This window comes from Pan paniscus, chromosome 14 (genome assembly GCF_029289425.2).
Source record: "Pan paniscus chromosome 14, NHGRI_mPanPan1-v2.0_pri, whole genome shotgun sequence".
Lineage (NCBI taxonomy): Eukaryota > Metazoa > Chordata > Mammalia > Primates > Hominidae > Pan > Pan paniscus.
Genome location: NC_073263.2, coordinates 113,547,795 through 113,575,773, shown reverse-complemented (window position 1 = coordinate 113,575,773; position 27,979 = coordinate 113,547,795). Strand labels below are relative to the sequence as shown.

General features: G+C 47.6%; 1 protein-coding gene and 1 non-coding gene across 7 annotated transcripts in view; both read right to left on the bottom strand.

Moving 5' to 3' along the window:
* Positions 1-27,979, bottom strand: part of SOX1 (SRY-box transcription factor 1) — a 726,279-nt gene that overhangs the window by 53,601 nt on the left and 644,699 nt on the right. For 2 of the 6 annotated variants that reach the window (XR_004666023.3, XR_004666029.3), the window contains exon 1: positions 5-300. The exons of the other annotated variants lie outside the window; for them this stretch is intronic. The gene's annotated coding sequence lies outside the window, so the exon portion shown is untranslated. Of the gene's footprint in view, positions 1-4; positions 301-27,979 lie in introns of those variants that run through there. 6 annotated transcript variants of the gene reach the window in all.
* Positions 4,933-4,993, bottom strand: LOC112436923 (small nucleolar RNA SNORD44). Its single transcript, XR_003025591.1, has one exon. It is a non-coding gene; the product is annotated as a small nucleolar RNA SNORD44 (small nucleolar RNA).

Genomic DNA, 27,979 nt, shown 5'->3' with positions numbered 1-27,979 from the left:
TTACAGTTAGTTCCTCCTCCAGCTCCAGCGGGTCCCCAGGGCGGGTCCGGCACGGCCGCGCCCCTAACGCTCTGCCCACGGGCACCTCCCGGAGCCCCAACTCATTCCGGACCGGGTGGCCAGCGTGCCCAGCGCGACGCAGATCTCGGACCCCGGTCCGGCCCGGCTCCGGCAGCGCCAGCCCCGTAGCCGCGGGCGCCGGTGCCACGCGCACGCACACACACGCGCACACTCACACGCGCACCCCCGCTAGCACACTCACTCGCACACGCGCCTCTCTCCTCGCCTCGCGCGCGCGCACACACACTGCAGGCGAGAGAGACAAGAAAATGAAATTTATTATTGATAGAAAAGACTTTAAAGACAATTTCAAGTTATTGTTTCTCTCTGGAAAAAGGAGATCCCTCCACATAATGAAACGCCTTTTGTGTGGCGCGGAACAATACCAAACAAGTATTCTAATAAATAGCCACTTTTTTGTTCCTACTCGACAGTGAATAGAATCGAGCAGTTGGTTTGCGAGCAGCTGGGACGCCGTTTTGAGCTGGGAGGTGGAGCCGCGTCTCCCGTCCTCCTCTCGCCGCTCCCCAGTCCCCTCTCCCCTGCGTCCCCTCCTGCTCCCCGCTCCTCTCCCCATTCGCTCGCTCTCGCCTCCCGCCGCGGGTCCCCCTCCCGCGCCCCCGCCCCCGCGTTCCGGCCTGGGCTGCGGGATTCGGGCCGAGGCAACTGCAGGGACGGGGTACCCCTCCTGCTCCCCTGCGCCTCCGTCCCGAGGGACTCGGAAGTCCAACCCCCGCCCCCCCAAAAAATAGTTGTCAATTCTGTCATCACAGAGGGCTGCCTATTTTCGCCTGGAACTACCACCCGGGCCTTTTCTAACCCCCGGGTGGGAGGATGTCACCCCCCTCCCGTCCCGTGTCCACCCGGTCCTTCCCTGGGGTTTTCCGCGCCGCGCCCCCACTCCCACCCGCGCCGGTCCCCGCGCTGGGCTCTCTCCTCCCGCGGACAGCGCCTCAGCTTTGTTGGCTCGCAGCGGGGACACCGTGGCCGTGGGCGCCGCCGCGCGAGGCCTCCCCTGGGAGCAGCTCCGGCTCCCCCCCCCCTTTTTAAATATTGCTCTGCGACGGGCTCCTGAATTCGCCCCCATCCCCACACTAGTGCCCTCACGACTGACGGCAGCTGCTGAACGAAGCAGTGTCTAAGGATTAGTGTTGTGGACACAAAGCTCTCCAGGTAAACGTCCCTCGGCCAGGCGGCCCCGCGTTCCAGGCACGCACTGCGGGAGGGGAGGCCTGCGGGGCTGTGCGGCGCTCCGGGGTGGTGCGGCCACCCCTGCCTGGGTCGCGGACCCTCGCGGCGCGCTGTCACTCCCTCTGCAGGCGTAGCCCCAGCCTCGCCTCGGAGGACCTAGTTGCCTGCCCTCCCTAGCGCGGGGCTAGCCCACGCAGAGCCGAAGGCGGAGGAGGAAATGTGTTCTGTGAGGCTCCTGGGCTGGAGCCACACTTGTTTCTCGGGGTCTGGGTCTCTGTCTCCACCCTCCCTCTCTGCCTCCTCCCCACAGTTGAGTGAGGCTGTCAGCACTTCGGACTTAAGACCACCACGCTTGAGACTCCTTGCAAATGTATCACAAGCAAACTCACTGCTTTTTTGAAAATGACGACCCCACGTTTGCCCAGAGGATTTGTGACCCCCTCACACCCAAGGCAATATGTTTACCAACATAAAAAAAAAAAAAAAGGACGCACAAGTCCAGCACAATTGAAAGACAGTAAGGGCGTGCCAGCCCTCAGTGTCGGTGCGGGGCGCGCGGACCCACGCACGCATCTCCCCCGGACAAACGCAGGGTAATTTTTTTTCCATTGTCAGCAGCTGCAATTTGCAGGAGATCCTTGTCTGTCTGGCTCTAATCTCGGAGACAAAAACCCCACATGACTTCACTCGATGGATCTTAATCTAGAGAAACACTATGTCATTTGCAAATTATTTCTTAATCGGACTAAGCTATTTAGAAGTGCGAGTGGAGGAGTGAGTGTTTTGGAAGCCGCCAGAGCTCAGATGTTGACTAGGAACAGTCTTCCTAGCAGCCTCGCTTTCCCCCAAAGGCACGCTGGTCTAAGTGTCAAAAGCAAAATTAAGCAGGTATGTTTCTTTACTTGGGGATTTTTAAAAAATTTACTTTTGAGAAACTGTATTCCCTTGGAGTTTAAGGCAATTTAGTTCAGTCCTCCAAGATGCTGGTAACAAGAGGAAGTTGGTCCTTGACATCTTTAAAAAACCGGGTTTGTGCAGGAATTTCGTGGCGGGAAACGCGGAGACACGTTGGAATTGGACCCATTCCAGCAGGCTCCTTGAAAGCTTTTTCCTTTTGTATGGAAAATGGAAACATTTTGGAATCCAGATTTAAAACTTTGACTTATATTTTACATGTTAAGTCGCTGAAAGATTGGGTACAACACTGCATAAACCTTCAAAACCTGCAAATATTTGAATGGTTTTTGTAAGCGGAGCAGCTGCCAGTCAGCTGGCTTTGACAGGCTGCCACAATTTTGTCACTTAATAGCGGGTGTTAGGCTAAGTGCAAAACACTCTGGCAAACAGATGTCAAACCCGTATCAATGGGGGTTGTGAAGTGGAGTTTTAACCCACATCGGGGTCTCGCGCACGGAGCCAGTGTGTACACGGTACACAGCGCAGCGAAGGCGAGCGCTCCTAAACGTAGTGGCCTCGCCCGGGGCGCTGGAGACGCGACCCTGAAATTCTGTAAAACCGAGGCTGCCCCTCTCCCGCCGAGACAGAGGAGAAGCAGGGCCAAGGAGCCTTGCAGGGCACGGGGGTGTGGACCCACGTAGCCGCCTGCAGCCCCGCTGCCGTCCTGCGTCCCGACCCGCTTCGCCCGCAGAAGGTGGCAGCTCTTTGCCCAGGCTGGCGTGCAGCGGCAGGCCCCAAGCGCGGCCCCGCGCCTCCCTCTTTCCGGCTTGCTGTGGGCGCTGCCCCCTTGTCCACCGAACTCGGCCCCGGGCAGCGAGGCTGTCCTGCGGCCTCAGTGGTGAGAAGGCGGAGGCGACAAATAAAAAGACTCTCTGTCCGAGCAGAGCCGGCAACCACGGCCGAGGTCACCCAGGTGTCTGCGGCCGCGCCAGACCCCCGCCAGGCCCAGAGCCAAGTGCAGAGCGTGGCGGCACCGGCGCTTTATTCCCTTTGCCCACAGCCGGCCGTCTGGGTGGAAACTGGCTTTTCCTCGTGGTTTGCAAGAGGAAGTGGCCCAGGAGCGCGGGGTCCTTGCGCGGCGAGGCGGGGAGGGCGGACGCTCAGAAGACCGTCTTCTTTGTTTAGGCACCGGAGGCGGCCCCTGGGGCACTGCCCTCCCTCTCCCAGGCAAGGGTCCTCCCCGAAGGCCTGATCTGCCCCTTTCGCCGGAAGGACTGGAACTCTTAAGGGCGGCGGCGTCAAAAAAATGACCCCCACCCCCTGCGGCTCGCGGGATCCTGCGGCCTTTGTGTTTCTCGTGCTGAGAACGATTTACGCCCGCGCGTGGCTGCTGGGTGAGGTCTCAAACATTCTGCTCTGCCGGCAAACCAGTGCCACGGGGGATTATTCTGCACGAAGAATATCTGTTCACTCACTCAGAGCCTCCGTCATCCTTGAAATGTCTTCCCAAATTTTCATAACTCCGACACCAACCGCACATGGGAACAGGAGGCATCCCATGACTGATCCCACATCACAGCAGATCACTGGTTTTCCGATTTTTACAACGTGGATTGCATTTGACTTCGTGCTTAACTCACACTTCTCCTTTTCTTTGAATAACCATCATACCAACTCTTCATTTTGGGAACTTAAACTTGTGGCTGGAAGGCCAAAATGAAGCTTTGGATTTTACTACAAAATGTGATGAAAGGCAAATTTGTCCTTATGTAGATTAAAAGAATTCTCAGAGCTTTCTCTTGAGGACAGCGATTTCATTCGGCATTGCATATTCCTTCACGATAGGTATTTGGCAACTGATTAGGAATCTTTAGGCTAGTATCTACTTTATAATGAACAAAAGTCAAAACACTAATTTTAATTTGCTTCACTATAAGCTCAGCCTGAGACCATTTCTGTGTCCCATGAATGCACACACAGTTAATAAGTGCTTATTTGTTTCTTATAATAATGTTTGTGTCTTATATTCTCATTGATGGAATACAATCAAAGCATAATTTAATGCCCCCCAAACCCTCTTAAAAATATACAGAACAAATATTCTCCTGCCGAGGAGGGGGGGGGGGCGCGCCAGAGAACTAAAGCTTCTCTGTGCCATTAATTTTAATTATATTTTAATGGAAAATCAGATGTTTAAAAGCAGTTTCCACAGATCTATAGGATTCATTAATTCTAAATGTACAGAAAAGAATGTATTTTCACCTTCCGGCTAAAGTTCACTATTTTCCCACGTAAAAGTATCTAACCACAGAATTTTGCTTCGTCTCCTACCGAGGTGCATGTGCCGTTCAGGAAGGTGAGGGTTGACTGGAACAGATATCAACTCCAGCAAGCATCCCTGCCCGGGCGCGTGCAGTGCACTGGATGTCTAATTTCAGCTGTGAGGTGGAACTGGGCCTAGGTCTTTTGAGGGAGGGGCGGGGAACAATTGCTCAGGGCAGCTGTGAGGTGGAACTGGGCCTAGGTCTTTTGAGGGAGGGGCGGGGAACAATTGCTCAGGGCAGATGTGCTGTGCGGACGTGGCGGAGGAACCCCGAGATTTCCGTGTGGAATTGTGGAGTGCAGCTGTGCAACCCCGGGAGGGTCGGGCCTCATGGTGGGGGAGCTTGAAGGATAAAGAGGATGCAGCTAGAAGGATCATGCTGTCATCACAGGTGATTCCAGGGGCGAGATAACTTTCCGAAATCATCATTTGTGGTGGAGGGTTTTTGTTTATTTGTTTGAAATCAGCTAAAGCCGAGTATGACCTTCACATTCAGGCATCATTTGCTTATCATCACCCAGGGCAGTGGCTTTCACGTTGTTGGAATTGACTTCATCAAAAAAAATTATATAACTTGAGATTCTGCTTACCCATTCTTTATTAGAAGCAGTAATTTCACTAAAGCGGTAATATTTTTCTATGCAGTTTATCCAAGGACTTAAGCTGAACCAACTGATGAGCCATAAAATAATGAATTTCACAGGTTTGTTGAATTTCTGTACTTATGTTTAACGGAACACAAGCTTCCCTCTCATCTTCTCCTGCCCCATTCTTTTTTCTCAACACTCAACCTCTGTAGTAAGCCAGATGCAATTAGAATGGAATGTACAAATTGTTGAATAGGAATACAATTGGTATATCAAAATCTTCTCTGAATCGGAGCTGACCAGGGTCAATATTTCACTTTATTCCAGTCCTTGAATATAGAAGCACAGCTGCAATTATTGAAAGACTTCACCGAAGAGTTAGATATTGTCAATGGGGTGAGTTTGAGTAATTGTCATTCAAAAGAGGAAGAGTCTGCTGATACGTGTGTGTATAATATTATAATAATATTAGATGCTATAAAAATAAAAATAACCCATGTTATATAGGAAGAAAGGGCCTTCTCAGTCATTAATTAATTCACAAGAAAAACAAATTTCATTTGAAAAGTTAAAACAACTGTAACATTTCTAGTATTTATTGACTATGCTAATTCATAGGTGATATGCACACGAGTAGGTTTAGCCAGACTTTCCAGCCTTTAGTCAGCAGTCTTTGGAGGCAAGTCACAGCTTCGTGAGCTGCAGTTGCCTGGAGCACTGGTTGGTGACTTCTCTAATCCTCAATTTTCTAATCCATAAAGTGGAGATATTAAATCCTACATGGTAGGATTGTTGTGACAACTGAACGATGTCATGAATGTAAAAGCACCTGGACCTGGCACTCAAAACATCACTGGAAGACTCTCATTTTTTTCACTTGGTCTTCTTGGCAGACCCACTCACATGGATTCCCTGGCTCAAGGGGTGATGGAGAGAGTGAGGTCAGGCCAAGAAACATCTTACTTTCTTAGGGAAAACCCCAGAGGTGTGTCCAGTGTGGTGTGTGCTGTGCATCCAGCATCGCCTCCTAGCCAGAGGTCTTTGTCTGCAGCACCTTAGACCCTGAGCTACGTTGACATTTCAATGTTCTCCTCCTAGTGCTTCTTTCTCAGAAGTCCTTAAACATCTCCAGTCACTAACTAAAATTCGACACTCTGTCATGTTCTGTCACAGGTAACCCAACTGCCCTTTGTGGGAACAGTGGGCATATCTAAAACTCTTATTGCTTTTGCTCAGAAAGGCTTATTTATGGACCAGAATTAAAGTGCAATTGGAATACACATTTCCTATTTCATCAACTACAGGATTTGGAGGTCTTACCTCTTACTTGCTTGGGGAGTTTTTTAAATTTTGGACCTTCATTCATTTCTTCATTCATTCATTCCTTCATTCATTCATTCATTTCAGAAACATTTCCCAGTCTCCTCCTATGTGCCAGGCACTGTACTGGGCCTGGGGATGTAAAGGTGATGAAAAGTAGGTTCCGTCTTTGTCCTCACAGAACGTGGGGCAAAGCCTCGCTGGTGGTATTTGGCTGGTTATTTTTCTGGACTGGCCCCTCTCCGCCTTTCTCTGATGCTCTTTCTTTCCATCTGTCACGCACTTCTTAAAGCTTTTTTTGCTTTTTGTTTTTATTTTTATTTCTGATGAGGACTTTTTCCCCTTCTTTCCTGTTGGGTCTGTGATCCTGGAGCTACAATAAAGATTCCTTGGTAGAAAAAGTTGATGAAGTTTTTTTTTTGTTTGTTTGTTTTTTTTTTTTTTTGTTTTTTTTTCCTGGCTTTGATTCTGCATGATGCTAAAGCCTCTGAATAAGTCAGTCTACATTTCACTACACTGGTGCTTGTTGAGCTTGATGTAGGCAAATGTCTGGGCATGACCCTGGGCAGGTGCTTTGTTCTTCCAGGACCTCAATTTTCCAAGCTTGAATATAAGGCAGCCAAACTCAATGGGTTCTGAATCCACCTTTCGAATCTAATGCTTCATGGTTCTAAAATTAAATAATGGAATATTTCATCATGGTTTAGACCCCCAGGATCTAATTTCTTGATCTGTGAGGTGGGTACAAAAATGTATTAGCCTCCCAGGAACATTAGTGTTCTGAGAGGAATCCAGAAGCTTCTAAACATGTCAAATGCTTATTATTATAGACAAGTTTTATTCTTTCCCATGTCAATGGGGCAATAAGGCACAAGATGAGAGGGAGCCCAGTGATAGTCCTGTTAAGACAAGTGCTTCCTGCCATTTACATTTTGCAGCTCTGGCAGAGTACTGGGTATTAGGAACTCAAAGAGTGATTTCATAAAGAAAAAAAAAGTGTAGTTTATACCAAAATGGAATAAACCCCCTTTTGAGTAACAACAATCTGCATAAATGCTTTAAGAAAGCCTATAATTATGATAAAAATGTTGCTCAAAGTTAAAATTATGAAGCAATCAAGATTTATAAACAGTCTCTCATCGACTTTTAATCATTCTCTTTTTTATATACAAACTGTACACAATATATGCTTGTAATATATCATGCTATACATTTTATTTTCAGTAATTTAGCCGAGCAAAATATATATGAGGTGACATTGAGAAACTAGGTTATATATGCACGTGATTATGGGCATGTAGCTGCTTCCAGTGTGCACGCACGCATGCACACACACACACACACACACAGACACACAGTGATAGCTATGCATCTTTTTTGGTATCTTACACAGAAAAGATGCATGCTTTTACTGTATCAGAATCTCTTTAAAACTTTAGTATAGCTCCTTTTGCAATATTTTGGAAAAGTATGACATGCATATGAGTATTAATACCCTTTTGCCAAAAAAATTTAATTACTGGATGACTAAGGGCAAAATTGACCAGATTGATCAATATTTGTCTATATTGGGCAAAAATTGCCTCAGTTGAGTAGCAGGAAATAAACAATATGGTGACCATGTGAAGGGCTGACCTAGAATATGAGTTTGTAAGTGCTGTGTTTGGAACTTTGTGTTGAATGACTTTAAAATGTTTAAGCATACATTGAAGAGGTTAACATAAGGAGACCCTGATAGCAATAGACACTTGTTAATTGGCAGGTTTATGTCAGGGATCAAAAAACAATTCTAGAAAGTTTTAGTAATTGCATAAGTGTGGTGCCTGGCACCTAGAACTCCTTCCCTGTAGGCCATCCTTTTCTGCTAATGTCAACTTCACGTTTGTTATAATACCCTCTAGCATACTAGCCCAATCCACCTAATTCTAGCTTCTTCACTCAGTTGGTCCTAGCTACATAAAATGAAATATATTAGAGTGCAAAGAACTAACTCGTAGGTTTAAAATGACTTTTTAGGTAAGATTTTATCATCCGAAGATTTGAAAGAGAAGGATTAACTATTGAAACTCTATTGCCTCAACAAATAGTGACCTAGGATACATTGATTCTTCCCAGGCAAAGATCCTCAGCTGGCTCTGTGTTCTCTCAAAGGCGTATTATTCCTTCTCTCCTGAAGGCTCACCCATGAGAGCCGTATCAGCACCTGCTGGAATTTTGGCTCCTACTTGTAAGAATACATTTCTGAACTTGATCTTGTTGCTGGAAATGTCTCCGTGGAATTCCATTTCACCGCAGGTATAACCTGAGATCTTCCAAGGTCTGCTGGTTTTCCAACCTCATCTTCAGCTTCTGTTTCCAGCCCAAGGACACTCAGTTTGCTCCTGCTGCGGGGCCTCCTCGCCATCTGCTCTTTGTGCAGGTCCCCTGTGCACACTCACATATCCAAAGTCTCCCCTCAGCCTTTCATCCGGCCCACTCATCTCCCAAGCCACGTGTTTAAAGAGGCTTCCCCCCCCATCTACATTAGGGTGCTCAGTTTTATTTTCTCACTGCACTCTCTACTTTCAGCACACAATATCTATCATAATTTAACTACAGACTTAGATTTGTGGTTATTTGTTTCATGTCTATTTTTTCCCATGGACTGTCTACTCCATGAGGGCAGGGCTCATCACACTTGGCCCATACTGTGCCTAGTGCCCAGCACATTGAATATGCTCAATAAATACTTGTTCGATGCATGCAGATCAGCAATGATGGGTGGCTGTCTATGGTGGAGAAACTGGTATTGAAGTAGTGCCCAGCAATAAGCAACTGTAAAACCTGACAAAATATATGAGGTAACTGTTTTCCAGTGGTGGGCAATAGGTGTTCCCTAAGGACCTGTGAATGAAGGAAAATTCTGGAAATGAGCCCCTGCCCTGGTCTCTGCCTGTGAACAATTTTCCGGCCATGGCCCCCCCTGGAACCCAGGGAGAGTATGGTGGTCCCTCTGAGTTGGGAAAGCAGAGGTCAAAGTTTGAAGTACCTGAAGCAGCTGGAATCCATAGGGTCTAAGAGTAGAGAGCAGAGAGCCAAGTAACAAGATGGTCTGTGGCTGAGGGCTGGGCTTCCCATGAACAAGGCAGAAATAACCAAGGCTTATCGATAGAAGCTGGCAGGGGATTGAGAGTTAAGCAGAAAAACGGGAGGTTGAGCAGTGGAGTGCTGCCAGAGTTCCAGTCCTGCCAAGGTGGAGAGATCTTAATGCCACTTTAACACCTGTGGTGTCCAGATGAGATGCCAGATAGACTGCCACAGGTGGTGGGATCAAATGCTAGTGTAAGACCACTCTAGTCCTGCGCTAACAAAACCTAATATCAAGCTCTGCAAAGACACACAAAAGATATAGAGGTTGAAAGGTAAGTCTGGCAAAGTTGGAGGGGCTTGGGAAGCACTTTGGACTTCCAGAGATATGCTCACATTCACAGAGATCATTCAGTGATTGAACTACCTGCTGTCATAAGAGTCAATAACAGAAAAAGGAAGGTACCAAAATCCGGAGTCTCTACAGCATTTTATCCACAAAGTCAGTATCAGTGGAAAAAAATCACCAGACAACTAAGAAACAGGAAAATGAGATTCATAGTCAAGAGAAAAAGCAGTCAAAAGAAACCAGTCCTGGGATGGCTCAGATGTTGCACTTGGCAAAGATCTTAAAGCAGCTTTTACAACATGGTCAAAGAATTGAAGGAAAATATAGTCTTAACAAGAGAACAGATTGAGAATCTTAGCGACAAAATGTAAATGATAAAGAACGAAATGGAACTTAAGAATCTTAAAAGTATAATAACTGCAATGAAAAATTCACTAGATAGGCTTGACGGCAGGTAAGGAATATCAGGAGGAAGAGTTGTTAATTTGAAGACATCAGCAGATATCATCCAATAAGAAGAACAGAGAGAAAGCTAGAAGGAAAAGGGGTGGAGCCTCAGGGACCTATGGATAATATTAAACCGCCTAACACACATGGAATTGGAGGCCCAGAGGAGAAGCAAGTGATATTGGGTATCACCTTTTTGGTTTTTTTTTTTTGGCTGGATATGCCAAATAATGACCAGATACTTGCCTAAGTTGATGAAAAACATAACTTTCATATCCAAGAATCTAATCAAACTCCAAGCAGGAGTATGCAAAATAAAAAGACAACCATACCTAGGCACATTGTAGTTAAACAGATAAAAAAAAAGATAAGGGAAAAATCCACACATACAGGGGTCTAAGTGGACCCCTGTACAAAATACAAGGAGGCCAGAAACAACGGAAGGGCATTTTTACAGTGATGAAAGAAAAACCCCACAAACCTGTCAAGCCACAGCAATTCTGTATGAAACAAAAACCTTCAAAGAAAAGCTGAAAAAAGATCTTTTAACATCAGTGAAGGCTGACGGTATTCCTAGCAGAGGCCTGCGTTACCAAAATTCTGAAGGAAGCCCTTCAGGATTATGGGTACTGGGGAAGAAATGAAGAGCAGCAGACGTGGAGGAAGGTTGTTCTTCTTCCTGTAATTTACTTGAAAGAAAATTAAGTGTTTAAAAAGTAAGGCTCCCCTTTGGAATTAGTGTCGGCTTATCAGATGCCCGAGGATGTCAAATGCCACCAAGTCCTTGGCTTCACTAATTCCAGCAAACTGAATGTTTATTTACAGGCGAAGCAAAAATGAAAGACAGGGCGTGAAACAACACAAGGTTGAGAATGATGTTTTATCACAAAGCAAAGGGAAGCTCTGGGAGTCAGTGAACTTTCAGGATACCTTGCCAACCATGAGTTGTTAACCCAATCTTCTCAAATTTCTTGAAGATGAAATGCCTGTTATCTTCCAGTCAGAAACTAGGTTATGTAGAGGAATTATTGAGTTCTTCAAAAATACAATAAACATGTTGACTTCTCTGTATTATTAGGTTGTTTCTATGCCTATTTCTCAATCTTCCAAGAGTCCTTGAATGCATTAAAGACAAGGGACAGAAATGTAGAGGGAGGAATCTGGCTCATTTTTAAAATGGAGATTTGTTTGCAACATAACCTGAGTATTATCTTTCTTATTGCTGCCCAAGGGCATTTGAAATAATTTCTTCTTAAAAGAGGTTCAGGGGAAAGTCTTTAGAGCTGAAGAGTTACTTGACTCTGGGCCTCTCTGTATAATGATAAAATAAAGATGCATTTCCTTTGAGAATTAGAAAAAATAGTAGCCAAACATTCACTCTAAGACTTATTGGGTTTTTCTTCCTCCCTTCCCCTGTTTTCCATTCTCTCCTCGAGATAATTTACTATTTGTAGTTATGAGTCCTCCATTTTAAATGAATTACAATCTGGAATGAAAGAAAGCATGTTTCATCCTGAAATTTAATACTTGAAAAAAAGAAGTACTTACGTCATTCGAATAAATGTAGTATTGCCTGTGAAGACATCTAGTTTCTCTCTCTCTCTCTCTCTCTCTATATATATATATACACACACACACACACACACACACATTTTTGCTACTTAACATTGGAGCACATTTTTGTTTTACCATCCTCATAGCCTTGGAGGTACAGCATGTGCACACACACGTACACATGTGCACACACGAATACACACGTACACACATGCACACAGGCACACACATGCATGCACACATGTTCACACGTGCACACATGCACACATACGTAATGCATCATGTATGTACACACGCACACATATGTACACACATGCACACATGTACACACATACACATGCATACACATACACACCCAGAACTCTTTCATCCTCTTTTAATGAGATCGACACTTACCAAGGTCTTGTACTTGAAGCCATGTTCTCTGCCTTTCTTCCTGCCCTCTATAAAATGCTCTCTCAAAAACTGAAATTCTTTGCATCAATAAAAGCATCTGAAAAAACGTGTTTTATGTGCCAGCTGGATAGTAATTTGCAGGGATAGAAAATATTGTTAAAAGGGCAATGCTGAACAAAACGTACATCTTATCTAACTTATGTAGACTTATGTTTGCTTATATTTAAAGAGATGATTGGCATATGGTTGGGCGTTCTTTTTTATTTGCACCATTACTGGATTTTTCTCATGTCTCCTTGATGTTATTCAAGGGCTGTCCATCAGAGCTTTGTATCTTGAAGATGAAATACTCCATGACCTGTAGTGTGGTCTCCACCAGGAGCTCCTGAGAAACGCTGAATCTTGGGCCCCACCCCATGCCCACGAGTCTGCATTCTAAAGGAATCCTGGGAGGTCCTCCCCCAAAGCATAGGTCGACAGATTTTTCTACTAGGTTGATGTTTACTCAGATAGCTTTAGAGAAAAACAATATTTGTACTTCTTTGTGGCAGGCTTATGCAATGAATCCCTAGAGAAGTGAATAAGGATTTGTAATTATTGTTTTGATACTTTTCTGGAACGTGTGTTTATATGCAGTGTTTCACACAAAAAAGATTGATTGTTTTATATTTTACAATAACGATAAAAATGCATTATGGTGTTTCTCCAAGTCCACTATCTAAGACAATTTGTGAGATATTTTAGGGTCACACTACTTTAAATGCTAGTTTAGCATGTAAGTACTTATTTAATGTCTGGTTACTGATTACCATCCCATGCTGCTTTGTCCTTGCTAAAATATAAGCTAGTTTTACTGATTTTAAAAAATGTAAACTTGCTCTCAATCCTATGTACTTCCTAAAATAATTGGACATTTGGGTTATAACTCTTCTGTCATTTTAACATTGAGGAAAGTGAAGGAGAATTGAAATAAATATCCATGAAATGCTGGTATGGGTTGGGAAGCAGGGACTTGAGGGTACAGCTGAAGACTAGAAACAGCCTCTAAATTAATGTTACGTCTCTCCTCTCTGGATTTCTTAGGCCATTATTTACAAGCTGTCAAATTTTATGGTTGAAGTAATTTGTATGAACTATGCACTGAAAGCACATTTTATCCATTGATTTCCTGGCAGTTCGTGGTTGCCACTCATCTCCTGAAGAACACTTTCTGCTTTCACAAAGCATAGATTAAAATATCAGTCTTCAATCCTGTCTCTAATGCAGAGATAGACAGAGTAGGTTTTGAGGTTTCATACTGCTACTTCTCCCAGAGAGCTACAAAAGCAAATAAAAATCTTCCCTACAGGAAGATGATGATATCCCAGGCCTCAAATTATATGTTCAAAAATTTAAAAAATTACTGTGCCAGTAGATAGTGGAAGATGGCCAGATACAAGGAGACCAAACACCATTAAATGAGATGAAACAGAAATAAGAGACTCCAAAAACAGAACTACAGTGACTCCAGACACTGAAGCCAATAGATGAGGTATGCATTATATTTAGCATGTAACAAGAGATTAAGCAAAGCTCTGAAAAAATGGTCAGGGAATTGGAAATCCCAAAAGTAAAACAGAAATTTTTTAAAACTCTGAAGAAAAAAATAATTAAGAAGTCACTGGATAGATTTAAGATCAGATTAGATACAGCTAAAGAGAGAATTTGTGAACTGGGAGATTGTTCAAGAGTAAACCTAAAAATCATCATGGAGAGATGAAAAAGGAAAACCTCAGAAGTAAAAGTAAGAGACACAGAATATACAGTGTGAAAGTTCAACACACGCTTGAGTCTTAAAAAGAGAAGAGAACAAGAATGGAGAAGGAAACATAGTTGAAAAGATAATGGCTGATAATTTTCTAGAACTAATACAGAAAATTGAAATACAGATTCAAGAAACCTGGTATGTCCCAAGTGGGATAAATGAAAGGAAATTCATAGCTGGGTACATTAGAGTGAAACTGCAGAAACCCAAAGGCAGATGAGACTTATAAGCAGCCAGTGACGGCAGGCAGACTACCTTTAGGAACAGTGTCTTCCCCAGCTGGCTTTCAAACAAAAGTAGACATAAGAAAATCATGGAGTGATGCTTTCAGGCAGGGCTGGGGCAAGGGCAAGGAGATGAGGAGCCTGCCTCTGGTGCACAATTTAAGGAGATGCCACAACACTGAGTCATCAGGATGAGGAGTAGCTCTCGACTGTGCTGGAAGAGCCTGCAGATGTCGCCTTTACTCCCAGCGTCAGGGGAAGTAGCTGTTTCAGGAGTTTTGAAGCAATAATACGGTTAATCAAATATGAAAGCCCTTTTAGCCTAGGAATTTTGCATGATTTTAACCAACCTTAAAAAAAATTTATGAAAGAGCAGAGAAAAGAAAAAAAACCCAACTCTACCACCTTAAATAATCATTTTTATATGACCCTCCTGATCTTTGTTTGTATGGATGTGGTTTTCCATAGTTGTACAGTTGGGCCTGGAAAGCTCCATCCATGTGTCCCTGCCCAGCTGGGAGGTGGGACAGCTCCTTTCCCTGCTCCTGGGAGGGACTATGACAGCATGGGGTGTCAGTTTCCCAGGGCTGCTATCGCAAAGTCCCACAACTGCTGGCTTCAAACAATAGAAATTTGTTGTCTCACAGTCTGGAGGCCAGATGTCTGAAATAAGGTGTCCATAGGGCTGTGCCTCTCTGGGACTCTTCTGGGCAGGGTCCTCCCTTGACCTTCCCAGCCTCTGGCAGCAGTGGTCCAGCCTCTGTGTTTCGTGGCTGCGCTCCGGCCTCGGCCTCTGTCTGCACATGGCATCCCCTTGTGTGTCTCTGTCTTCATCTCCTTTTGGGTCTTCTCTTCTTACAAGGACTCGGGCATATTGGATGTAGGGCCCTTCCTACTCCAGCATGACCTCATTTTAACTAACGCCATCTGCAAAGGCCCTATTCCCAGGAAGCTCTCATTCTGAGGGGCTGGGGGCTAGACTTCCAAATGGCTTTTGGGGGACCCAGTGTGACCCATAGCAGACAGCAAAGCAGAGAAGGCCGCAGTTGACAGCCCTCAGCTTTCTCTAATCCTTGCAGACTCCAAGTGAGACCACTGGGGAGTCTTTCTCTACTCACTTCAATATAACACCTTGTTGGGCTGGAGATTCTTTTTCACTGTTAAGCTGGATTCCAGTGGTTCATCTTCCTAGTAAATAAAAAAGTGTGCTAACTTCACAGAAAACAGTCCCAATCTCACATGTTAATTCAATTCTTTGTTTTTCCAACAGAAAGTATTCTTCCCCCCAGCCCCCGGCATCAGCCTAAATTAACTACGTATGCTGTCTTAAGAGATCTAAGGATTCTGGGGACTCTGAGTCCGAGGAGGAGTCTTAACATGTTCTCAAGTAAATACCATAGATCCTTCTGAGAATGCAGCTAGGAATATCAGTGGTTTCAGTGGTCTTAAAATAATTTGGTCTTTTAAAAAAGGTTTTAAAGGTGTTAACATAGCCAAAGGTCAAGCTTCATTTCAACGAATAGTTGAGCCTCTTAGTGAGACAAAGCATGCTGTATGTTTCCATGCATATGCTATAGTTTGTTTGAGATTTACCTTTTTTTGCATGAAAAAGTGAGCACTTGTCAATTACCCACTAGGAAAGTGTTGTGATAGAGAGGTTATTTTTCAATAATTGCCTGAATAAAAACCATTTATGCAACATGCCATTTCTGCTGCATGTGTGCCAACAGGCAGCACAGCTTGGTGAGGGACCTCCCCTCACTCCTGTCCCACCCGAAAACAGTGCAGTGCAGCATGGATTTGAATTCTCTAGGAAAGAAAATGCTACTAAAGTTACAGTTGCTAACCTTTACCATACTCAGTCTCTACAAGGAATGCGATATTGCTTGCTTTTGCCCTATGAGATTTTAGGTGTATAAAGGTGAAAGAATAAATCAATTCTACTTTCAGTTTTCCTCCTCTGGGTAAATGTCACTACTGTGCACTGGGCTGAGACTTCTTTCTCTTCCTGCCCACCTCCCACCCCTCAACAGGACCTGGCAGCTCGATTCCTAGTTGAAGGAGCACAGGGCTGTGGGTGACTGGTGCCGGCCAGAGGCTTAAGCCCAACCTGTGGGCCGGGGCCACAATAAAATATGAGGGTGGGGCCACCAGCAAGTCCTTCTGTCTTGGAAATCACGGAGGTGTGAGAATCATGGAACTGCAGCTTCCCATACATTTTGGAAGGGAAGAAACACATGCACCCAAACCTACTTTTGGTGGCTTCGTTCTGCACCATAATTTTGTGATTGCCGTGGGTGCTGACGCAGTTTGTAGCTCCACATTCTCATGCTGATGCTGATACAGTTTCACCACTGCCCACAGCTGGAAAGCAGGGACTTCTGGCACCAAGTGCTGTGGGAATGATTTCACACAAGCACCAAATGTTGACGCCTAAGATTCATCTTGCTCAGTTTTATCCCTGTTTCTCTTCCATGAACACATTCACGTGGAATCCACCCAGATGGCATGAGGGTTTACTGAAAAATTTTTTATGAATCTGCTCATTTTTATCACCATGGAACTGTATTTAAAGAAGATAAATTATTTTTCTTTGCATTCAACAACCCCAGTTTATCCCCCAAGTAATCAGAGAGTAATTCAAGGTGATCGAGAGTTTAGCCCTGAGCTTTCTTGATGAAGGAAATGTTCTGTGTCTGGTCTGTCCCCTGCTGTGGTCACTGGCCACACATGGCTGCAAAGCACTTGAGGTATGGTGAATGCAACAGAGGAAGTGCATTTTTAATTGTATTCAATTTACAGAGCTGCTGCCTTGAACTTCGCAGGTGTAGATGCATTGAGGCTGGTGTGGTTGCTTATCTTCCTAACAGAGCTCCTTAGCAGGGAAAAATATATTTTAGATTTCCTTCAAATCAGTGTTTGAAACACTTGTAATAATTGTCATTCTCACGAAGGAAATTCATCCTATTTTACAGCAGAAACACAGGAAACAAGGAGTTATGGAGACTGGCTTAGGATGTAGGAGGATTAATTGATTTTTTTTTTGGTCGATGATTATAGATGTAAAAGTGACTCAGTTTCTTAATTCCCCAGGTAGCTTTTACTGAGACTCTTGCTTGAAGTAGGAGATCCAGGCTCTGGAGATGGAGCCGGGAGAAATTATAGCCTCATGCACACAGGGCTTGCTCCATGCTCCCTCCAACTGGCTCCCGACTCCTGACGCCCACCCCGTCTAGAAAGCTCTTCCCTCTGACACACAACGTGCGTGTGGCTCTTCCCTTTGCTCCTTGCCTGTCTGCTGGAATGCCCCTCATCTCAGAGCTGTCCCTGCCTAACCCCCGCTCTCACTCCCTTCACCCGCTGTGATTTTCTACAAAGCACAGATCACCATTGGACATTGGCACGAGGTGGCCTTACTTGCTACTGGTGTGTGGGGGTACATTTTGGCCAAGTGAAGCCCAAGACCCCTGCTCTGCAGCCAAGCAGAAGTGTTGAAGAGCTGCTATACGAGACATCTACGGAAGGGGAGACAAGTGGGAAGTGAAGCTGTCCTGCGGCTGAGAGAGACCACTGGGAGAGTTGAGGGCCGCTGGAGGAGGAGCAGTGAGGGGCACTGCATAGGTGTGCCCAGGATTTGGAGGTCAGGGAAGTGAGGGAGAACCTGCAAAGGAGACTGAGAAGGCAGAGAAGCAAGAGAGGGCGGGATCCTGGAAGCTGGTGAAGAAATAAGGATAACTTTGCCCACTCCTGACAGAGAAGTTGGATGGAGACAGAATTGGCCCTGGACTCAACTGTGTGGAGTCAATTCTGGGGACCTTGGCAAGTGCTGCTCAAGTGAGTGCTGGTGTGATCAGCAGAGAGCAGGAGGAGGTGAAGTGGAGACCTGGCACAGGCCAGCCTGGAGGGCTTCGCTTAGATAGGGAGGCGGGAACTCCATTATTTATAAAAGCAGATGGCCAGCATGCGCGATGCCATTTGCAACTGGGATATCCATGATGACGGTGTGATTTACTCACATGTGATAAGAATGTAGTTGACCCAGCGTATGTATGTAGATTCATCCTAAATAAATGATTGGATTAGGAGTTCCAAGATTTTTGCCTTAAAATATATGCTAATCACTGCTCAATATACATCTTTTCAAATCGATCTATTTGAACATAACAAAAAAACTTAGGACGGGAAAATAGCGTCAATAAGCCCAAATCTGAGTGATGCAGAGTGTGAGGGGGGCTGGAGAGACATTCCCATTTTTTTCTCCCAAAGTTACATTTAGATCCAGAAAGAATTTTGCTTACTAAAAAAAGAAATCCCAGAATCCTCTTTCAGAAAATTTTGAAATATGAGGATTAATTTAATCTTTCTAGAAGACTTCAAGACATTTCAAGATGGACATTTCTGTGCCGGTAGAGAAGTTCCTGCTGTCTCTGATACTAAGAAAGAAAACCTTCTCTGCCTCAAATTTGCCTTAGAAAACACCAGGCAAGCACTACACTTTGATGCCTAAGATCCATCTTACTCAGTTATCAGTTTCTCTTCCATGGACATATTCATGTGGAATCCAGCCAGATGGCAACAGGGTTTATTGCAACGATTTTTCAAATTTGAAGTCATTTTATTTTTCAAATTTTTCAAATTCTAAGCCATTGTATTCGAGCCATTCAAAATGGCTTCAAAAATACCAAGGGCTGTTTCTGTAGTCCTGACCACCGAAGACCGTCCATCCCACCCAGAAAGGCGTTCTGGAGGTCGGAGACAGAGCTGGGCAATGAAGCCTCCACATAGAGGAAGGAGCTGTGCTCATCCCTGCCTTTGACTGCTGTAAACAGAATGGCCCCCTTCATCGTTGACCAGCTATTGCTGGGTCTTTCCAAATGGCTCAAGTCATGCACACAGCTCCACGGCTCACGGGTAGCAGCAGTTCCTTTGCCGCGGGTGCCCTGGTAGACACAGTCAAGCAATGGTTCTCATTCCGTGTTTGCTTGTTTGACCAAACAACATAAGGTGGAAGAAACGACAGGACGGCTTGCCCACAGCCGGAGAGAACACAGTCCGGCCCCTCTCTGTAGAGCAGCCATGGATCTGGGAGACGGAGGTTTCTGAGACACCCTCAACTCATGAAAGAGCCCAGCACGTGTGCCAAGTGATTCCCAGACAGAAACGACGACGGGGAAACAATATCGAGGTATAAACTTACGCATTTTCATTGTAGGTATATTTCAGCTTTTGGTTTTCGAAGAGTCTTTTGGATCCCAGCAGAGGCAAAAAGACTTAGAGAAATAGTTTTCAATGCCATGGTTGAAGCTGTTATCAGTAGGTTTGGGAAGAACGCCCTCCTTATATTTGATATGGACTCGCCTGATCAGACAGGAGCAGAGGCACACTCGCAGGGGGAAGGGAGAAGGGTTTAAATAAAGGAAATATTTACAAATATGTGGGTAGAATTAGGGAGAACCAAGAGGAACTAGGAAGCCTCCTGGGGCTGGTGTCAGCGGGTGGGCACTGTTGTCTCCCCTCAGCAGCAGGGAAGGGGAGCTGACCTGGAGACGCCGAGAGAGCTGCGCCTAAGAAAGGGCTGCGCGCCGTGGCCACTGGTGGAGACGCGGAGGGAGCGGGGCCTGAGGAAGGGCTGCGCGCCGTGGCCGCTGGTGGAGACGCGGAGGGAGCGGGGCCTGAGGAAGGGCTGCGCGCCGTGGCCGCTGGTGGAGACGCGGAGGGAGCGGGGTCTGAGGAAGGGCTGTGCGCCGTGGCCGCTGGTGGAGACGCGGAGCTGCTGATATGCAGCCCCAGGAGAGACTAGGGGATACAGGTCCCAACTCCCCACTTTTCCTGCCCTCCAGGCCCCTGCCATCCTTCCCAGTGATCAAACCCACCCACAGGCCAGAGTCCCCTGGAAATCAGCTTCCGGAACTCAGAAGAGGGTGGAGGACAGGGGAGGGTGGAGAGGGGGCTGCAGGGCCAAGTGCAGAGTGCTCAGTCCGGCCCTGCGAGGGGAGCTGGACTCCCCTTCCCTCCCTTGGCTCTGAGTGGGGTGGGGTTGGGGACATGATGTACACCTTAGGATTCAAGAACACGTGCACACACGGCCTGCGCAGGTGCAACTCTGGGGATGTGACGGCCACACGGAAGCATGTCCGGCTCTCAGGACTGCTGTCCAGGCAGGCAGGGCTGGAGGCAGGCCTCTGAGTCTGGGCATCTCCGGGTGGCCCTGGAGAGCACTCTGTGTCGATCTTGCCCTGAGAAGGGTGCGTCGGTGCGTAGCCGTCACGGTGGGCCTGGCCCTGCTGCTGAGGAAGATGCAGGGCCCCAGGCTATGTGTGTGTAGTTGCAGAGCTTCAACTCTCATTTGACAAATTTCAGAGAGATCTCGTGCACTCAGAGCCATTTGCATCACTGGGGCCGTTTCTAAGGCGGGAGAGGCAGTGCGACCCCCACGCAGCCACCTTGGGAAAGGCAGAACTACCTGCCCGATTGGCTCTCAGCAAGGGCCTCAGATCCTCAACACGTGGGCCGAACGCCCCTGCCACTCGGTAAGTGGGTGACCCAAGGCAAGCTACTTAACTTCTCAGCTTCAGCTTTTCATCTGAATAAATGGATAATCTTATGGTGAGAATCAGCGCTGTCTCTGATCCATGCTAAGCATCAAGAAATAGCCTCTATTTTGCTGTTGGTTCAACAGGAAGAAGTCTGTCTTCCAATAATAAATGCAGTGACTGGCACGTTGTTTGAAGACATAAACCTGGTATCATTAATCTTCTAGATTTCTGACCTTGGGAAAATCTCTGGTTCTCAGATGGTTTTATCAGTGGAATAAAGTATTTGGACAGGACGAGATAATCTGTAGGCTCCAGTTCTGATATGCTCTGCATTACAGGGAAGGACAATAGGACCACTTGGCCAGAGGACACTGGACAGGTCCCTTTAGGTCTCTAAGACACGAGGGAGAACCGCCGGGGTATGAAGGAGATGGGAGATGGGGCAGAAAAGATGAGTCCCAGATAAGAAGCCCAAGGAACAAGAGACCCCTGAAATGGGGACAGGAGGGCAGTGGCTCATCCTCTAGGTTGGGGACAGGAGGGCTCTGGGTCACCCTCTGGGTTGGGGACAGGAGGGCTCTGGGTCACCCTCTGGGTTGGGGACAGGAGGGCTCTGGGTCACCCTTTGGGTTGGGGACAGGAGGGCAGTGGCTCATCCTCTAGGTTGGGGACAGGAGGGCAGTGGCTCATCCCTCTAGGTTGGGGACAGGAGGGCTCTGGGTCACCCTCTGGGTGGGGGACAGGAGGGCGGTGGCTCATCCCTCTAGGTTGGGGACAGGAGGGCTCTGGGTCACCCTCTGGGTGGGGGACAGGAGGGCAGTGGCTTATCCTCTAGGTTGGGGACAGGAGGGCTCTGGGTCACCCTCTTGGTTGGGGACAGGAGGGCAGTGGCTCATCCCTCTAGGTTGGGGACAGGAGGGCTCTGGGTCACCCTCTGGGTGGGGGACAGGAGGGCAGTGGTTCCTCCTCTAGGTTGGGGACAGGAGGGCTCTGGGTCACCCTCTGGGTGGGGCACAGGAGGGCAGTGGCTCACCCATTAGATTGGGGAGAACTTTTCTCTTGGTTCTTGTCATGGTGCTGGAAGCAAGTATGTTTCCCTGTTCCTGGGACCCAGACTCACACACACACACACATATGGGTGAACAGGGCCATGCTCCAATGTGCTTCTGCTCCCCTGAGACCCTGCGAGGAAGAAAATGCGGAGCCCTCATCAGACAGGCCTTAAGGGTCACTGCTTCCCGCTTCTCCTGGCAGATGCCCTGAGGGTACATGGGTCATTCTGACCGTCTGCAGGTTCCAGGAACTAGGCCTCCTTCCACAGGGAGAAGGACATTCCACCAGCAGGGATGGGGCCGCCAGGGCAGCAGAGACCCTGGGCCTGTCCTGGAGAGACAGCTCCTGTGGCCTTGCTTACCACAGGATCCCAGACCTTCACACACTAGCGGCCAAGGTACAAATAACTCACTCATCCCTGAAACTTTATGCAATGAGAAGTCAGTCACTGCTTAGACTCCAGACATAACACTAAGGCCTAGATTAAAATAGCTTTATCCAGCTGTTCGATTTCCATCTAAGGCCAACGGACTTCTTTAGGCAATGAGTAGTGACCAAAAAAAGAAAAAGGCAAAAAATTAATATTTACTTTTACAGTCTCAGATTCCATAGGGACATTGTTCAGGGGAAATCCCAGGAGTCTCCTGGAGAGGGTCAATGAATGAGTTTGGGTCTGGGTCATCCAGGAGTAGTGGAACCCGAAACCAGATTGTGTGCCAGAGGCTGCTTCCAGGCGGAGCAGCACCACAAAGCTGCCCCTAGGTAAGAGCCTGGGATTCCCGTGGGATTTGGAGAGCGCAGGCATGAGGCACGGGCTGAGATTGACCCTGCGAGCCAAGTTATTTCCTTTGCACAGCAGTACTGAATGTGCAAAAGCTGGCCTGTCTCCATTTGGAATCAGAACGTCAGAAATGATTCCTGGTGTTGCTTTTTTATTTTAATGGGTCATGAGGAGAATTCCACAGAAGAGGCTGCAGCAGGAGAGCCTGAAGCGGGGGAGAGGTGACGGTCACGGGGGATTCTGGCCATTGTGCCAATGCGCTGCGAGTGATGGGGGACCCTGGGCGGTGAGTGCAGACAGGGGTGTGGGACTGCTGCTTCCAGATACAAAATAGCTACTCCCGTTGCGGCCCAAACTGGAGTCGGTATCTACTGGGCCTGCGGGAATGAACGCCTTACTAATGACCATGAATTCAGAGTGCGAGGAAGAACCAGGCCTGTTTAGTATTGGGGACATTCCAGATTTAGGGATATGGAGGGCTCTGCTTATTAGGTCATGGGCTTTGTCCGTGTGGACACACATTGGGTTGGAAATGGCCCTTTTCACAAAGCGTGCCTTCTTTCCTCATCTGGTGTGTCTTCCTTGACCGCAGAAGCTGGAGAGCTTGCAGGAGCCACGGTTCCTGACCCCTCTGCAGCTGGGATTCTGCACGCCACTTCCATTTCCTCACTAGCTTCTCTTACCTATGGAGATGTCAAAGCAGAGGCTAAGTGGGCGCCATCTCCTTGCTGCAGGTGGCCATCTCCTGCTACCTGAAGAGGCTGCACCGTCGGACACTCCCACAGCACTGCCCCTGCTCCAGCAGTCCTGTGTTGAGGAGCGGGTTTGTGTGGAAAGGTGGAACACCCAGCTGAACGGCTGAGTGGCATTTGCAGCTCCCTGATCCTGGTTGGATGTCTTTGACCTGAATCTGGTGGTTTTGGTGCACCTGATTCCCCATTTTCAACTTGTGGCAAAGGCTGTCAGTGGGTCAGGTCTTTGGGGTTCTAAGAGCCAATCCTGGAGGTCCCACCAAAGCCCTGTCTGCCAGCCCTGCTCCAAGGGGCCCTCAGCTTGCCCTGGAGCCCCCGTGGTGGTTTCTGTTTCTTTTGCTGAGCCATCAATGGTACAACTCACTGTTCCCCGAGGAGGTAGAATATCTTTGTTCATTTATTTATTCCTTCATTTGTTGATTCATTAGTTCTTTTATTTAACTATAGTTATATATATAACTATAGTATATTAGTTTTTATTTAACTATAATATAAAGAGTTAAATAACTATATTATAGTTAAATAAAAGAACTATTTAATAGTAATAACTTTTATTACTAACGCTGAACACCTATGACTTGTAGGTGCTTTCCCAAGCTCTGGGGACATAGAATTAAATAAGACTTAATCATTGATGAGATGACAACCTAGTGGGGGACCCCAGGAGACAGCCCTTCCATTGAACATATCCCAGGCAATGGTGGAGCCTGGTCCTGCTGGGCGCAGAAGGTGGCTGCCAGGAAAGGTTTCTGGGAACTATCCCAGGGGGATAATATCAGGACATTTACACAGAAGCACACGGGTAAGTGAGAGGCTCTGTTAGGGGGCAGAGTGGAATCTTGGAAGGGTGAGGCTGACTTTCAAAGGCTTCATGAAGGTCATGCTTGAGCAGAGAACTGGAGGGAAGAAGAGCTGCAGGTTGGTGGAGAAAAAGGAAATGACAGCCATGGCCATGACTCACTGTGCTCAAGAGACCTTTTTAACTCTTCCCTCATCATGGGGCTCAAGGGCGAAGCCATCAGAAGCAGCTGACTCTTATGCCAGGCTCTGGTCTTCCCTGCAGCCATCATCTTCCATCTCCGCAGGCCTCCTGGGTTGCAGCCCGGGATCGGATTCCAGGCCACAGGAGGGGCTGCAGCGGCGCCTCTGAGGTCCTTTCCGCATTTTCCTCCACCTCTCTTCTCTCCACCAAGTTCAAATCCTCTTTCCACTTTCACGAAGCTCCCATGGGCTCCTGTGAACCAGGTCACAACTGGGAATTCCTTTCCGAATTCCTCATGCCAAGCCCAGGCGGACACCTGGCTGTGGGCCCACTGCTGCGGCTGTCATTGCTCTGTGTGTTCTCACTCAGCCCTTGATGGCCAGCCCTGCAGAGAACCCCTGTCTGTCACGATTTCATCCTGCCTGGCACGTCCACACTGTGTGGGATGACCACGTGCCTAATTACTCAGCATAAGCCACTCACTTCACAGGCATTTGCTGAGGCCCTGCCACGCACCAGCATGGATGTTACATTGAGTAAGAGGGAGGCCCTCTTTTCTGTTCGCATGGACTTGGGGAATGCAGGTAATTACCCAGGAGGGTGGTCATCCGGTGCACATAGCAGAAGGGTGAGCAATTTAATCCAGGTGATGAGAGCTGGCATGGGGCTCTTTCCTCGGTGTGATGAGAGACCAAGGGCCTCTGATACCAACAGCAGCAGTAGGTTGCTGGTGTCAAGGAGGCTCTAGGGGCACCGTCTCTGCTGACACTCACGGCGGGTGTCCCTGCATCTCACGGATGAGGAAACAGAGGCACACAAAGGCTCAGGAAGTCACTCAGGTGTGCAGGTAGGAAACAGAGGAGCGAGGATTTGACCAAGAGCTCCGTCCAAGTCGCGAGGCAGGAAGAGCTCCCAGGTGGGCTGTGGGGAAGGGAGAGGGAAGAGCAGGTGCAAAGTGAGGAGGCATGGGACACAGGAAACCAATGCAAGTTGCAGGAGGATGGCTCCCCATGCCTCGCAGAGTGCAGGGTGCATGGCAGGCACCCAGCAACGCTGATGCCCTGACAGCCACAGTGGCTCCGGGGTGTCTGCCGCAGGTTCTGAGAGGAGCCATGGGTGACAGCAGAAGGCTCGTGGGCTGGGCGTGTCTCACACCTGTCCAGATAATCGCGCTGCCGCTTGTGGTGTTGAAACCTTTGGCAAAACCTAACACCCCGAGCCTCAGTTTCCCCAGCTGCAAATCAGGAGTAATATATGTACTTTGTGGCATTATTTTGTGCGTAGGAGACAGTATGTATGGAGCAGTAGCATGGTGCCAGGTAAACAGTGGGTGCTCAACAAATGTGTACGGTTAACATCCTGCACTCAGCACACAGCTCCCCAGGGCCCAGAGAAGCCCTCTGGTGGGGTGAGAGCCACTCCCGCAGGACCGGTCTCTACCGTAGGCGAGCATCCCCAAGCCGGCACTGCTGTAAAGGACTCTCGCGCTATGGATTTCATTATTGGCATCTTACATCTTTCTGGTAAGTGATAATGCTGTTTGTTATAACTCATTAAATTGAATAATCAGCAAAGATCACAAAACAAGAACAAAATTTACCCACACATGGTTCTCTCTCTATGGGTTCACCTCTCCCTGTGGGAGCCCTAATGGAATTTACTGAATTGAGTGTTTCCTGCTTTCTGAGCTCCATAAACCTTGAGTTAACGTGGACCTGCGGGAAGGGCAGGTGGAAAACAGCCCCCATTTCTCAAGGATGCTGGAGTCCATGGCTGCGTGTCTCCAGCAATCTCATGGGCCTGTGCACAAGCTTCTCATATGTATTGACGGCTTTTTTTTTTCCCCACATGCAAAGGGGTCCCCTCCTCTTGTACTGACCTCCTGCTCTCTCCAGCCAGGCCTGTGAGTAGAGGAGGAGTTGCAGTTTGCAAGATGCAGACAACAGTCTTCTCAGGGCCCAGCCCAGCATGGCTTTGGGACGCATAACCCTTACTCTCCCAGGGAGCAGTAACAACAAAGCGCACACACACAGCCCGGTGAGTCCACTGCACGCAGAGCTGTGCTGAAGCTCCCCGTTGATTTTAGCTCGTGGGGTTTGGCAGTTGTGGCATTTTGCTCGGACTTTGACTTCCTTTGAAACTCCATGGTGGGAAAATATGTCAATCAGATTGTTTTCTTGAGAATGAGGCCTTTGCTAACAGGCATAGAAACCTAACCTGCGTGATAAAATAAGGCAGTTTCTGCTGGACAGATGGGGTGAAGTTTGGATCTTTAGAAACTCTGGGAACATTTGAACAATAGTAAACTCCGAGAATCTGCTGAGAATTCATCTCTGTCGCCTTCTTGCCGGTGGTTCCAGTTTTGGGGGAATGAGTCAACAATTCTGTGCGTGGCAGTGAGTGTTTTCAGAAGGTAGCTGTCCACCTGGACCCTTCTCCCCCAGCCTGTTCCATTCCGCATGGCTCCAGCCACACCCTCAGGTGAGAGCCAGCATTGCTACCATCTGGGCCTATCTCAGGGACTGGTGCCCTCTCAGGCACGATTCATGAGTTTGCTTCTTGAAATTCACCTGCTCTTTTAAACGACGTCCAACTCACACCAAGTCTTAAGGGAGGTCCTTGTCATTTGCCAGATGTTTTGGGCAACCTTGATGCCCAGCACCAGGGTTTCTGGGCTTCTCTCTATGTCGTATCAGGACAGGTGTCTTCGGTCTCTGTTCCAAATTATTGGCAGTTTTCTAGGGACCTGGTGTGGCAGAGAGAAACTGAACACTGTTGTAGGGCTGACTTAAGTCCTGCAGAACAGGCGGAATACAGAGGCAATGGGTTTGCTGGGTCGGACGTAGAACAAAGGTTTCAAGCGTAAGGGACATTGGTTTTTGGCCCTCACCCCCCCATCACCACCACTCTGATCCATGCCAATAACTCGGTTTGGGTGCAGAAGCTGTTTTTATTGGGAGGTTCATATGTAATTTGCTGTCTCATATTTGCATCCACATATTTCCCCCCTAGACAGTTCTAGCCTTCAAAAAAGAAAGGAGACTCTTCTTGTTCATCTGATAACATCACTTCTTAAAAGCATCAGTTTCTTTGTCTGTTTTTGAGGGAGCTGAACTACATGCTCTACCTGCTCTGTGAGGCATCCCCCAGTCAGCAGCCTGTGTCGAGGGACAGGTAAGACCCTGTGAATGACCTTCGCTGGTCATGAAACATCTCGTCATGGTTGATTTACTGGGGGCAGCGTGTGACTTTGGGGTTAAATTTTCCTGGGATATTTGGCCAGCTGTGCTCCAACTGGGAAGTGTCTGCTGGTGCCTGCTAGTCTCTGGTGCACAGGACTTTGTCGCCCTCTGAGCTGGCCCCACACAGCTGACCCTCATGGCTTGCGACGCTCTGACCACGCCAGCCCCCGCTTTCCTTCCCAACCATGCTGGTTTCCCTGACGTCTCTCTTTAACCGGTTGGCCCCGACTTCAACAAGGCCCTCTCCTGGACACCACCCCCGCCCCCACTCCAGCCCAGGTCCTGCTCACTGGGCAGCTCGGAAACCGCTGGATGGAATCTCTGAAGAAAAGGACACTCAGGCCAGTGTGAGCACAGCAGAGCTGTGTAGATGAGACCCAAACAACTGGCCATTCATCCATGCGTGAAAATAATG